A 14,505-nucleotide genomic window follows, 5' to 3' on the forward strand; every position below is an offset into this window, starting at 1 on the left:
ATTTGAAAAGCATCCATAACAATGTGAAACTATTTTTATATGTTTTGTTTCACTTTATTTTTAATGTCTTCTCATGAAGTTTGACATGCTGAATTTGAAAATCACATTTTTTGTATCATTAACAGTAATAATTAAAAATAAAAATATTTTGACAGCTTATAAAAGCTAATTTGTTATTATGCATTGAAATTACACATAATACTTATCCAACAACAACAGTTTAGCATTAACAGTGAGTTGTCCAGAACATCAGAAGTGTATGTTGGGTGATTGTTTGTCTATGACTAGTTATACAGTGTTCTGGAATGTTCCCATCCTTGAAAAAGCAGATAGTTTTAGTACAATTTATACAATAGCATATCTGCACATGAATTCATAATGATGGAAGATCTAAAATTCACCTAACCTAAATATTTACCAAAATACTGATGTTACGTGAAAATTAAATAGTACATAAAAACTAGCACTGAAGAACCATAAACATATTTTGAGAGTGAAACAGTAAGTGAAACAAATTTTTGTTAAATTGTGTAATCTGGCAGGCCCAAGGGGAATTCCAGAAAGCAAGGTCACTAACTTTACCATCACATCTCCACCTTTTTCTTATCGTAAGAGTGGGAACAGTCACTTTTTATGGGTCTGGCTTCCTGTCTTATCCGTGTCCAGCAATTTTATAGCTGTACAGAAAAGCTTGTGTTGCTGCTTGATATTGCAAATGGGTGTGTCTTACCATATTATTTTCATGTATTTTCTTAATAATGAGCACAATGGTTTGTAGTGCAAACAGTTTACCATTTACTGCACGTTATTATAGTTCTCATTATTTCCCTATTACGTCATTTTGTTTAGTTGTCTTTTTTCAGAATTATGGGAGCAGCATGATCTCTATTTTAAGTAAAGACAGAAAGATAGAAAATCTTTTAAGTCTTTTTTTAAGCCCATTATCTTTTCCGACCCTATAGCAACACCCCTACTGTAGCATCTACATTTGGAAATCCAGTTATACTTGTGTGCAGGACCACCTGTACACGCTGTACTAGTGTTATTTTGGGTGACCTGTTTAAATTTTAGTTTTAGATTAGTCCTTGTGTGAAGCTGTCATTTTAGTTTTTATTAGTTTTATTAATGTTGTTCATACTCTTTTTAGTCTAGTCAAATTTCAGTCAACTAAAAGTCTGAGAATTTTAGTTTTATTTTAGTCAGAATTATCCATGACTATTTTCGTCTAGTTTTAGTTGACGAAAACTGATGAGATTAAAGGGTTAGTTCGCCCAAAAATGAAAATTATGTCATTAATAACTCACCCTTATGCTGTTCCAAACATGTAAGGCCTCCTTTTATCTTCGGAACACAGTTTAAGATATTTTAGATTTAGTCCGAGAGCTCTCAGTCCCTCCATTGAAGTTGTGTGTACGGTATACTGTCCATGTCCAGAAAGGTAAGAAAAACATCATCAAAGTAGTCCATGTGACATCAGAGGGTCCGTTGGAATTTTTTGAAGCATCGAAAATACATTTTGGTCCAAAAATAGCAAAAACGACGAATTTATTCAGCATTGTCTTCTCTTCCGTGTCTGTGTGAGAGAGAGTTCAAATCAAAGCAGCTGGAACTGGAACTGGAAACTGAATCGTTTCAAACGGTTGGCATCTCTAATACGTATTAATCGTTCACGAGTGAAGAACCGGTTGCATCGCTGTTCGGATCACCAGTAGTTCTTTCGGACAGTTCGATTCAATAAACCGGTTGATGAAAACGGTTCACCAGTTCTTTTGCGCTCGACATAATGGCATCATTGGCGATGATTGCCCTTGATTCAAGCCTTCGGTTTACCCGCACCCATAACACTAGCACAGAATCAGTTCAGAATCAATCACCAAAAGAATCAGTTCAGTTCAGACGCTCTATGTGTCGGCCTGCTTCACGGCTCCTCGGTTCACGAATCGGACGCGTCTAACAGAAACGGTTCTTCACTCGTGAACGAGTCAGTCTATTGTTCGTTATCTGGCTCGGCTCGGTGTTCATCACAGCAGTTCAGTCAGTTTACTGTTTGAGTGCATGACTCCGGGATATTTGTTTGTTTGAACTCAGAGGGAGTGTGAGCCACATTTAAAAAGTTAACAGCTTAAGTCATTTGTGGATTAATGCGTATTAGAGATCTGAACAGTTTAAAACGATTCAGTTCGATTTGGTGAACTGAATGATTCGTTCGCGAACCGGAAATCCAGCTGCTTTGATTTGAACTCTCTCTCACACAGACACGGAAGAGAAGACAATGCTGAATAAAGTCGTCGTTTTTGCTATTTTTGGACCAAAATGTATTTTCGATGCTTCAAAAAATTCCAACGGACCCTCTGATGTCACATGGACTACTTTGATGATGTTTTTCTTACCTTTCTGGACATGGACAGTATACCGTACACACAGCTTCAATGGAGGGACTGAGAGCTCTCGGACTAAATCTAAAATATCTTAAACTGTGTTCCGAAGATAAAAGGAGGCCTTACATGTTTGGAACAGCATAAGGGTGAGTTATTAATGACATCATTTTCATTTTTGGGCGAACTAACCCTTTAAGTCTAGTTTTAGTCAATGAAAGTTGTATTTTAGTTTCTTTTTAGTTATTGATTTCTATTTAACCCAGTCAATATAGTATAAGTACCAAGTAGTATAGACGAAACCAAAATTTTCTTTTAGCCAAACCCATTTCAAACAAGGTTATCTTATTATATTATTGTTACCTTATAGACTCAAGAATACATCCATTCCAGACACGGAAGACCCTCTGATTTGAATTTACAACATTTATTTTACCAACCAAACATATTAGAACTACATACATCGGTCCCTTTCTCTGTGTCAGACTTAACTTTTTTTGTTGTCATCTTGAATCTAAATAATGCCCCGAATGGGGCTTGAGGAAGTGACGACACCTGCGTCTGCACAGTGCAACCTGATGATGCCCCTGAAGTGAGACACAGGAACAGAAATACTGCAAAATAATAACATGACTAAATGAGACAAAATAACATAACATTTTGTTTCATCTCGTTTTGGTCAATGAAAATGAAGAGACATTTTAGCATAGTTTTTATTTTGTAAACCACATTTAGTTTTTATTCAACAATATTTAGTCATAATTATCGTTGACAAAAGCAACACTTGGCTGTACACACAGTAAGTATATACCATAAGTGCTGACTGACCTGAGAAACAATTTCTCTGTAAAAGCATGTGATGGAAATGTTACGTCCCTTGCCATACTGTGATCTGTGTCCCAGTCAAAACACCAGCACTACAAGACAAAAACAATAAAACCCATTACAAACAAGCAATTTGTTGCATCCAGTGGGGAACATAATTACTGATTCTAAAATCTTATACTCTGTTTTTATGTGTTGCGTTTCATCGCGCAGCGTAAAAATAAAACAATTTCTGCATTTGTGATTGGAGAAACGACAAACAACAAGTGATATTCTAGACCAGCGGTTCTCAATTTGCAATTCCAGTCCTCGCACCCACCAGCTATGCATATTTTGTATGTCTCTCTTTGTTAACACACCTGATTCAGATAATCAGCTCGTTTGAATTGAGCTCCGTGCATGAACTGAGTTCCCATTGACATGGTCCCTACACGGTGTTCATTGCTCCCTACTCCTTGAGCAGGGGAAATCTGTTTTAGTTACCTCACTTTGGAGCATTCATTCATGGATTTGCACCATGCAATGTCTTCACACACGGACAAGTGTGACATCAGGGACAGACTGGGAGTAGAAAATTGCCCTGGATTTTCTCCCAAATAGGTCCATCACAACTACAAACAGTCGCTACTATCTCACAATATTACAGCAATCCTATCGTATTTATGGCAGATAACATCACAAAACCCATGCTGAGTGCTTACAAAAACAATTGAAACCATCACAGAAAGTTGAATAATTTCCAATACAAATACCATTACAAACATTACAAACCATCAACTTTTAACCATTATAACCAACAAATAATGGCTTCCTGTAGTGTTTTTTGGGAAATATTACATAAGGATTTAGTAACTTTAATAAAAGCCATGAATAGATAGTGACCAATTACCTGCAGAGACAAACAGGAGCCATTACAGTTTCCATTAAAACCAATACATTTTACAATTTTAACTATAACCTGCATAACCATTGCAAATTATGTGCTTATCTTATTTTTTCAACATTGGATTGAAATAAATGTATTATTTTATGAACCAAAATACTTGAAATCTACATAAAAAGAACATAATGAAAAATGTATATGACAATGATAAACATAAACATAAACCTAGAATCTAGAAACCTGAAACAACAAAATTCTTTAATTTGAGTATTCATATGTCTTTGCTTGTGTGTGTCATGTTAATGAGACTAATCACCTTATAGGCTACTTCATTTACTCTATTTTCTAACTCAATAGCTCTCAAATGTAATCTGTTGTGGAATCACTGCTGTCTCTTTATGAATTAATGGAATAGTCATTCCAGACAATGCGGAGTAATAAATATCAGTGGATGTACGGGCCTGGAATTTTACTATAGTGCTGTAGGCTACATGCTGTGTCTAGTGAGAGAGGTGGGCAAAGGTAACCTGATGTAACTGTTAACTTTTTTTCCTTTTAGCTTCTCCCAATTGCTTTTATCTTCATGTCTTTTGCCTGCCATCCCTATCGGTACTCAAAACTAGCCCAAACTAGCCCAATCGCTTTCGTGGATAAAATACACATTTTGGCGGGCTTCCCCTTGTATAATTTGCATTTCATGGGCTAAATATCAGGTTATTGAGGTATTTTTTCATTCTGGGTTGTCATGAAAACAACCCCAGTCAACACACTCTAAAAAACGCTGGGTTGTTTTTTCAAACCAACTGCTGGGTTGAGGCCGTTGGATAGGACTTTGGGATGTTTTAACCCAAGTTTGGGTTGAAAATAAGGTTTAAAAAAAAAAAATTTAACCCAGCGGGTCTGGGTTGAGGACGCGGACGTGAAGGAGAGCACGCACGTCACGTCAAGATCGTACGTCTCCAGTGCGAGCAGCCGCCATTTTCTCAGCGTGATAGAAGCGAGAAGCGAGTGAAAGACTATGGTAAGTAAATATTCAAAATGTAAAGTTATCTTTTATTGTTTACCCGGTTGTATGAAAGGCGGAAGGTTTTATGAAAGGCGGAAACAAAGGAGCTTAACGTTATATATATATATATATATTAAAAAAAAAAACGGACGCGGTTTTCGCCTCAGACACGGAGGTCTTAACTGCCTCATGTAACGGTACTGAACGGAGGATGTACTTTTAATATAACGTCTGTGAATGTATTTTGTCATATTTACATAAGATTTTACATTATCTGTACTTTTTGAGGCGTTAACAGACGGTTATGGTCACGGTTACGCTCATGTGAATTTGTCTTTTTTTTCGCGGTTAAACTGAATGTATGTTTGTCTCCTAAAGGAAACGGCATTGTGTAGTAAAGACTAGCATAATTATTTTGAGGCTGTTGAAGTGGTAACTGTTTAAAGTATGTTTTACATGTAATATTTCAGACTTGTCAAGCTTGTGTCTTCATTGTCCTCGCGCTGAGAGTTAAAGACACAGAAGCTGTTTGTGTGAGGAGTCACAGACCTGTGTGAGGATGAGGAGGAGGTGTTCTTCTGAAGAGAGGGACAGACGGTTTAAGGAGAGTAAACTTCAGAATAACATCGTTATCTTTATTTTTACTAAGACTAAAATAATGTTGTTGTTTTTTTAGATGTTGCAATCCAGAGACAAGATAACTTCATTCTTTTGAGACTGATGTAAGTTAAGTTATTATTACTTTTTTTTTTTTAGAAAATTAATGTTTATGTTGTGTCCTGCCTGTTAACTTCACATTTTGATGCAAAAACAGTGTGATTATATATATATATATATATATGTGTGTGTATATATATATATATATATATATGTGTGATTATATATGTGTGTATATATATGTGTGTATATATATGTATGTATATGTTAATATATTATTGAAACCATTGATGTCCCTCTTTGCAGAACTCAAACTAACTGGAGTTAAGGACACACAAGTCTGCTTGTGTGAGGAGGTGGTTTTCTCAGCTTCTTCTGAAGAGAGGGAAGGATCGTTTAAGGCAAGTAAACTTCATAATTTCATGTTATCAGTTGTTGTTGTGTTTTACTAAGAGTAAAATAATGTTTGTTTTTTGTTTTTGTAGATGTTAAAAGCAAGAGACATGGGAGAGCATCATTCCTTTGAGATTTTATGTAAGTTATTTTTAGAAAATAAATTTTTCTGTTGTCTCCTGCCGGTTTACTTCACATTTTGATGCAACAACAGTGTGATTACATGCTCATTTCATTAAGACCATTGATGTCTGTGTTTTTTATTGCAGAAATCAAACCAACTTTGGAGTTGTCTTGTCTGATTTGGAGAGTCATTATTCTTGGTCTTCGCTATTAGAGGTAAAGTTCACACAAAAAATAATTTACTTGCCCTCAAGTCATTCCAAACCTATAAGACTTTTGTCTGTCTTTACAACATAAATTAATATATTTTTAGTTTTCTCATAATATTTGTTAATCCATTTATAGTTTAGATAATCAGTGTTTTCAAGCTTCATAAATATAGAGTTATTGTAGAAGTAAATTCTGATATTTATATATGAATACATCTTAAATTATATGATAGCAAACATGTATGTTCAAAATAAAATACTGGTCTCCCAGACCAGCAATGGAGGACACAAAAAGAGAATATTAAATATATTCATATGCTTTCCAAAAAATGAGCAGAGTTTGTATGAGTCTGGAAAAACATGGGGAGAGTAAATTATGAACATTTTAATTATTTGGTGAACTAACGGTTTGAAGAGCAGCCCTCCACGTACATGAACATTTGTGAGGTATGTGAATGTCATGACTGTTTTAATGTTTCAGTAAAGAAGCTTTCTGAAAGCGATATTTATTCAAACAATATCACCTGCCCTCACACTAGTGCTGCCATTGTAGCCTTCACGAGAGCTGTGGTGGACTGAGACATTAAACAACCACACAAAGTGTTGAAACTTTAACACCGATTAATTACCTATCCTTACGGATGTGAATACACCTCTACCTGAAAATCGATAGTTTAATTAAATGTTTAATTTTTTCAAATGTGTTTCTCTTAGGCCACTGATGAAGAACAGGCGGTGACTGGGATGAATGCTGGTCAGAGAGGAGAATCTTCTTTCCCCTAAACTGATGCAGCGGTGGTTTTAAAGGAGGACGCTGCCCTGGATGATGTAGAAGATGTCAGATGCTGTGCTGATGGGGCTTCTTCATGACTACATCAGTTATGCTAAAGAGATCATGAAAATTGACTGTGATGCATGATCTGTATTCATGGACTATGAAACAAACTGTAAGTGTATAATTTGTTAAAAAAAAAAAAAAGTTAAATGCTTTTTCTGTGTTGTTTAGTAGAAGAGTTTACACTCTGTCATTCATACACCTGCTCACATTCTTTCACACACACACACACATGCGTCTGTTAAATGTTATAATATCAAAGTTAATGTTGTGATTTATTTGTGTACTGTCATGCCAGAATAGTTGGTAAAGAACGTAACTAATTATAGATTTATTGTATAAGTGTTTTCGTATATTTTTATACAATATATACAATTGAACAAAGTCCAATTTGATCTTAAGTTATATTCATCAAATGTTCAATGCTTTTTTATGAACTCTGTAGCTGTTAATGCCATCCTTTTCTGCATTTCTTCTAACATGTTACTTTTTGACTTTTCTCTTGTTTTTAATAAATATTTTCCTTTTGATAATTATTATTTGTGTGTAAAAGTGATATTTAAAATGAACAACATTTGTAGGTTTAATGCCTAGCTCAATTTGGGTTAATTTTAACGTAGAAATGCATCGTTTCCCCACATGGCTGCACTCTGCGAGTTTATTTTCTGCCAGCAGGAGGCGCTGAGAGCGGGAGAGGTAGGTTTCTCCGGTAACGGCTGCAGAGCGGTGCTGAGCTCACAAACGCTGCCTTATCAAGCACATGCGAAATGATACCGAACATTTTCTAAATACAGTAGTTTTCCTTCTGAAATACAGTGATAAAAAAACACCCGCTCTGGTTTTTGAAACCCTGCAATATAGTCATTTTAAACCATAAAAAAAGGCAACCCAGCAGGCTGGGTTAAATATGATAACCCAACTGGTTGGGTTAAAATAACCCAGCGCTGGGTTGTCAAAATAACCCAAATTGGGTTGTTTTCAACCCAGCAGTTTTTAGAGTGCAGTGTTAAAGTAGCATTAGCAACCCCTTTTTTCTCTTATGATGAACCAGCCAGGCCGAAGGCCATTGATGGACAGATTTTCTGGACTTCTCCAGATGGCCAGTCCACCCCTGTGTGACATCATATACCTCAGTAAATAAATACAATTTAAATTCACGTGTCACATACTTCAATGCACTTTGAATGGAACATATAAATTTGCTTTGAACTGGTATCATGGCAGAATATCCTGTGATGTCTACTTCGCAGGGCACTTACATTCAAAAATAACAAACATTTGAAGCCATAAGAGAAATGTGCAGATGTGCAGAATGTGCAGAGCATGGGGGACGTGAGGACTGGAATTGAGAACCGCTGCTCTATACTGCTCAAAACTGGAGTTTGAATCATTAGTGGCAAATCCTTTACAAATGTAAACGTAATTATAGTCTGTGAGTCAGAACAGCTGGCATTGTAGTCTTCTCTCCCAGGATCAGGAAACAGTCCTCCAGAAAATGTGTTACACACATCTGAATATTTGGGTTGGACTGTTCTGAAACAGTGTTGTAAATACAACTTAACTACTGATTTCTAGTTGTGTCCTCTTTTGGAAGGCCAAAGTAGTTTCATTTTCACAATGAAACAGCGTCTACACAACATGGGGCAGACGGCAACAGCGAGAATCAAAGGTTACGCCTCCTTTCTTAGGGTGAACATTTGGGCAGCATTATGCAAATCTTCCCACATAGGGATGTAGTGACGTGGGGGCATGTTTAAACGAGGCATTTTAGTAGGGCATAGATGAGTCTTAACTTTTAAAAAGAATATCTCTTTGGGTTTGAGACTTATTTAATATTTGCAACTTTACAAATATTATTTATGCACCAAGAGATTGTAAAACTCCAAAGAGAAAAAGGAAAACTTGAAATAGCATTATATGACCCCTATAAGGTGAACTGGCCGAATGCATTTGGACCTCTCTCATGGAACATGCAATACAAAAAATGTACGTATGCAGCTAAACGTGTCTTTGGTGGACAGGGTCTAAATCTAATACGGCTGTCTTGAATAGAGTGAAAGTGAAAGAGTTGATTGCGGCAAACAAGGCAAGTCAAAAGGGCCAACAAGTGCTAAGCATCTCTCGGGGAACTCCTTCAAGACTGTTGGAAGACCATTTCAGGTGACTGCCTCTTGAAGCTCATCAAGAGAATGCCAAGAGTGTGCAAAGCAGTAATCAAAGCAAAAGGTGGCTACTTTTGAAGAACCTAGAATATTACATATTTTCAGTTGTTTCACACTTTTTAGTTATGTATATAATTCCATATATAATTCCACGTGTTAATTCATAGTTCCTCTTCAAGACCTTGAGCTGCGTCGAGATGTTTGGGGAACGCATCCAGCGTGACGTCTCTGAATAACGTGTATAATCAGTCCAAAGGAAGGGCGAGACGTCATAGGCGGGTGACGTCAGAGACCAGGAAGCATAAAAGCATGAGTGGCGAAGCCGGTAATCAGCCTTGTGTCTTCAGCAAGCGCTCTGTGTGTGTGTGTCAGTCGCTATCTGTTTGTGAGTCTTATTTAGTGTCGTTTCTCCACTGATAAACTCCATTGTCAAAGCTTCAATCAAGAGAAGTTTTGGGCGAGAGCAGGCAGTGTTCAGGCTGTGTGTTTCCCCTACCATAAAAAAAAATAAAATAAAAGGTAGGGACACAAGCGTGTTGTCTTCTTGAGAGTGAAGCGCGCACTGTCAGCTCTCGAGGGAGTTGAGGGCTGCAATGCGAGCCTTTGCTTCACTCTGAGAAGGCTCTCTTTGAGGAGAGAGCTTTCACTGGCGTTTCTCGCTGTGCCAACCCCGCTTTCGCCGAGGCGGAGCGGTAGTTGTGCTCGCGGGATTCGATTTCGGATCTGCTGGAAGGAATGTAAGACGGGCAAGTCCCTATCTTCTTTCTTAGCCACCAGATCCGGCGCCTGCTCTCGGTGGTCGGAAGCCCGCGTTTGCGGTACTTTCTCCCCGATGAGAGGGCGCGACATGCTGCCTGTCTTTCTCTAAGGACATTGATGTAGATAAGCGTCGATGAGCTCGCCAGTTGCACAAGTACCAGTCACACAAGCACCAGTTACACAAGCATATTATGCCTAATATTAACATAAATTAACATAAACAGCATTAATGAAGAGTGGAGCTCGCGCAGTCAGCTCTCGGGGGGCTGATTGTGCTTTTCTCGCTGTTGAGCGCTCTGCTCTTGCCGGGCACGCTCCGAGGAGTGTGTCCGTGCATGCGATCTTGCGGTCGCGGTCTCGCTGGTGCTGAGGCACGGCGGCGACCGCTAGAGCGGGAATCGCACATGATCTGGCGAACGAGTTGGAGACGGTTCATCCTATCTCCACCCGTGTTCACTAGATCTAGAGCTCATTCTCAAGGCTTGGAAACCAGTGCTACAGTTTCTTCGCCCTCTGAGACAGCTCGCTGTAGCATCCATCTTTCTCTGAGGAGATTGATGTTGTTTGTGTGACTGAGTAGCATAAAATAATATATATGTATATTTAAAAATATTTCATTTTTATGTGAGTTTTTTTCTGCACCAGACCGTGTTGACTAGTCTGGTTGCTGACTACATTTAATTCTAAGGAAAAAAATGGCATATTTATCTGACTAAGTGAAGTTAGATGTACAGGGGCTCTAGGGATGTGATTTCTTGTGTGAGAACACGTGTGTACCGCTCTTCCTCTGAGGAGGTTGAGGCAGTCAGGGGCTGCTGGGTGGAGCAGTCCCAACCGTGTTCCAGCCCTATGTGCCGGGGGTGTCACTTTTGTACTCCGCAGACGCTAGAGTCAAAGTGGCACTCCCAGGCCGAAGGCTTTTAGTGGAAAGCAGTTCTACCAACCGTTGTTTCGCTGGATAGCCTTCATCATAAAGTCCTGATGCCTAGGCCTAGGACGTTTTGAGGGCCAGCTCCCTCTGGGGAAGAGTGGTGAACACCGCATTACACGGTGCCCATCTCTCCTCAGTGTCCTCAGGAGATCGTTCTGCCAACCCTGCCAGTGTTCCAGGGCGAAGCGATCTCCGGCGAGCGCTTCTCTCAGTTACAGTGTTAATTTTGACACGAAATTTTTATTTAGTTTTAGTCTTAGTCTTTTGACTATAATTCTTTTTAGTTTTAGTCGAGTTTTAGTCATCTGATTTGTTTTAATTTTAGTCTTATTTTAGTCGACTAAAATTGCTTGGTATTTTAGTCGACTAAAATTGCTTGGTATTTTAGTCGACTAAAATAAGACTAAAATCAATAACAGATTTACTAGACAATTTTTTACAGCTGGTATAGGAAACAAACTTAACCAAAATATATAAAACACAAATTCAACTTTATTTCAACACAACTGTGTCTTTATTTCGATTCAAAAGCTTTTATGCAGCAACAAACACTGTCATGATAATGTAAACAATAACTAGCTGCCAATTGACCATCAATAAAAGAAAAATAACGTTAGGTCCAGGACCTTAAAGCTTACAGCTGAGCTGAACAATAAGTGCATACATTTAAAGTAAATATTTAATAAGTTGGCAGCTAGGTGGATAAAAAAAAAGTAACAAGATTTTATAAGGTATTCATTTGTCTAGCAATATTGTATGTTTTAAATACTACAATATTGCTAGATTTGTATGTATAATGATAGGATGTGAACATTCATGTTTCACATGACTAATATAGAAATATTTGTGATATTGTCAACAAGTAGAACATTATAAAATATACTAAACATTAGTATTAATCAAATGTATTTATCATGATATTACGTATTAGTATTGTGCTCTCATCTAACTTGAAGAAGGGGCTATTTTACAGTACTTTTCAGTTCGTAATATTTAATGCTACAACATCTACGCACTGCACTATTCCAATTTTGCTTAGCTCAATAAACAAAAGAACATCGTTGTGAAATTACATTTGAGAAAATGTCCGGGTGGCTCGTCTGTAAATGTCTTTTCAAATTGGTTGTGTTCTTACCACGAATGAGCGCTCCGCGTGCTTTACAGTTTGTTTTGTTTTGTTCGTCGTCAAACGTGAAGTGAGCTGTGGACATTTTGTCGCTCTTTTAGACATCACCTCTTCGAATGCCGTCTTCCCGGGAGCTCATTTAAAAACTGAAAACCTTCGCTTCACGTCTCAATAAGTCAGGCTCGGATTGGTTCTCTTCTCTCATCCAGTCTTGCCTGTTATGTTTTGCCGGTTCTTTTGTTCATTCCTCGCATCTCTCCCGTCTGCTGATTTGATTTTCGTCACAGTCTATTTTCGTCTCGTCCTTTATTCATTGACGATAATGTCAATCAATTTAGTCATAGTTTTAGTCTCCATCAGTGCCTTATATTTTAGTTTTCGTTTCGTTTTCGTCCGCAAAAATATATTCGTGACGAAAATAATGACGAAAATATTTAGTCAACGAAATTAACACTGCTCAGTTACCACCCGGAAACGTAGTGGTGCTGAGAGGCTCGCTACCTCTATGGAGGTCTCTAGAGCAGCTAGTACGGTTGTCCCCAGGCGGTCCACCGCTTCAGGGCACCGAGCTAGTGGCTCTAGGCACACCAGAGGCCAGTCTCGAGAGACTGGTTCCCTTAGGAGGTCACATGGCGCTGTGGGAGCCCCTGCAAAGTGTACTTCACAGGGTCCTTCCCAGAGCAGGCTCTGGTCTAGTCTTCCTAGCAGACCATGTGGGTCTGAGGACCGTCATTTTTAAGAGACTTTAGCTACGAGAGTCCGGATGTTGCGGCTCAGGACCTACGAGGGCAGGCCCCTCTGGGGAAGTGTGGTGTACACCGCATTACACGGTGCCCGTCTCTCCTCAGTGCCCTCAGGAGATCGATCTGCCAACCCTGCTGGTGTTCCAGGGTGCAGCGGTCTCCAGCGAGCGCTTCTCTCAGTTACCGCCCAGAAACGTAGCGGTGCTAAGAGGCTCGCGACCTCCTGGGAGGTTTCCAGAGCAGCTAGTTCGGCCATCTCCTGCCGTTGCGCCACTTCAGGACACCGAGCTAATTGCTCTGATGCAATCAGAGATCAGTCTTGAGAGGCTGATTCCCTTAGTAGACTATATTGCAGTGTGAAAACTACTGCCAAATTTGTCTCAGTGGGTCCTGCACACTGTAGTGAGAGACCACAGAATCCAGTTCTGGTTGGCCCCAAGCAAGCTCTGGTAATTGAACAGAAGTAGACTCTCTCTGAGGACGGAGACCATCGAGGTGGTCCCTCCTTGGGTTGCAGAGTCCGGGTCCTACAGCCGGTACTTCACTGTTCCGAGGAAGGATGAGGTGTTGTGTCCTTTTCTAGATCTGTGCTTTTTGAACCTCTCAGTCAGGTTACTGAAATTTAGCATGCCTGCACAGGCCAAGTCTGAGGACTGGCGTGTCACGATCTATCAGAAGATGCACTTTTTCTGAGGGGGCAAAAGCCTACCAATACGGATCTTCCACTGGCCTTGCACTTTCACCCCACACTTTCTCGACTCAACCACATTGACGATTGGTTAATATCAGCTCAATCTGAGCAGATGACGGTTCGGCACCGAGGTGTCGTTCTCGCTCACATGAAAGAGCTGGGGTTAAGACTTAACGGCAAGAAAAGTGTGCTTTCTCCAGTTCAGAGAACCAATTATCTGGGCATGCTGTGGGATTCGACCACGATGCAGGCACGTATGTCACCTGCTCGGATCCAGTCGATCCTCACTGCAGTTGCGAGAGTGAGAGAAGGCCGGTCACTCACTGTCAAGCAGTCACGCAGATTGCTTGGTCTGATGGCAGCTGCGTCCAACGTGAATACTATTGGCCTGCTGTACATGAGACCCCTTCAGTGGTGGCTCAAGACCAAGGGGTTCTCCCTGAGGGGAAATCCACTTCGCATGCTAAAGGTCATGCGGCGCTGCCTACATGCCTTGGATATGTGGAGGAATCCTTAGTTATTGTCCCAGGGCCCGGTGCTGGGAGCTCCTTGTCGCCGCGTGATGCTAGCGACGGACGTGCCCCTCACCGGCTGGAGTGCGGTCATGAGTGGCCACCCTGCCCGTGATCTGTGGAGTGGTCGCCATCTGACATGGCACATCAACTGCATGGAGATGCTAGCCGTGCTTCGTGCACTTCGTTATTTTCTCCCAGACCTAAGAGGTCACCATGTGTTGGTGCGCACCGACAACACAGCGGTGGTCTCTTACATCAACCACCAAGGAGGT

The 14,505-nt window shown here is 39.8% G+C and overlaps 2 long non-coding RNA genes across 2 annotated transcripts; both read left to right on the forward strand.

Moving 5' to 3' along the window:
• The first annotated feature begins 4,889 nt into the window (after positions 1-4,889).
• On the forward strand, positions 4,890-6,147 carry LOC127963862 (uncharacterized). The gene is made up of 3 exons (XR_008154926.1): positions 4,890-5,104; positions 5,560-5,811; positions 6,053-6,147. It is a non-coding gene; the product is annotated as an uncharacterized LOC127963862 (long non-coding RNA).
• A 19-nt stretch (positions 6,148-6,166) lies between these two features.
• LOC127963863 (uncharacterized) lies at positions 6,167-8,015 on the forward strand. Its single transcript, XR_008154927.1, has 3 exons — positions 6,167-6,280; positions 6,409-6,478; positions 7,186-8,015. It is a non-coding gene; the product is annotated as an uncharacterized LOC127963863 (long non-coding RNA).
• The last annotated feature ends 6,490 nt before the right edge of the window (positions 8,016-14,505 follow it).

Source organism: Carassius gibelio, chromosome B8 (genome assembly GCF_023724105.1).
Source record: "Carassius gibelio isolate Cgi1373 ecotype wild population from Czech Republic chromosome B8, carGib1.2-hapl.c, whole genome shotgun sequence".
NCBI lineage: Eukaryota > Metazoa > Chordata > Actinopteri > Cypriniformes > Cyprinidae > Carassius > Carassius gibelio.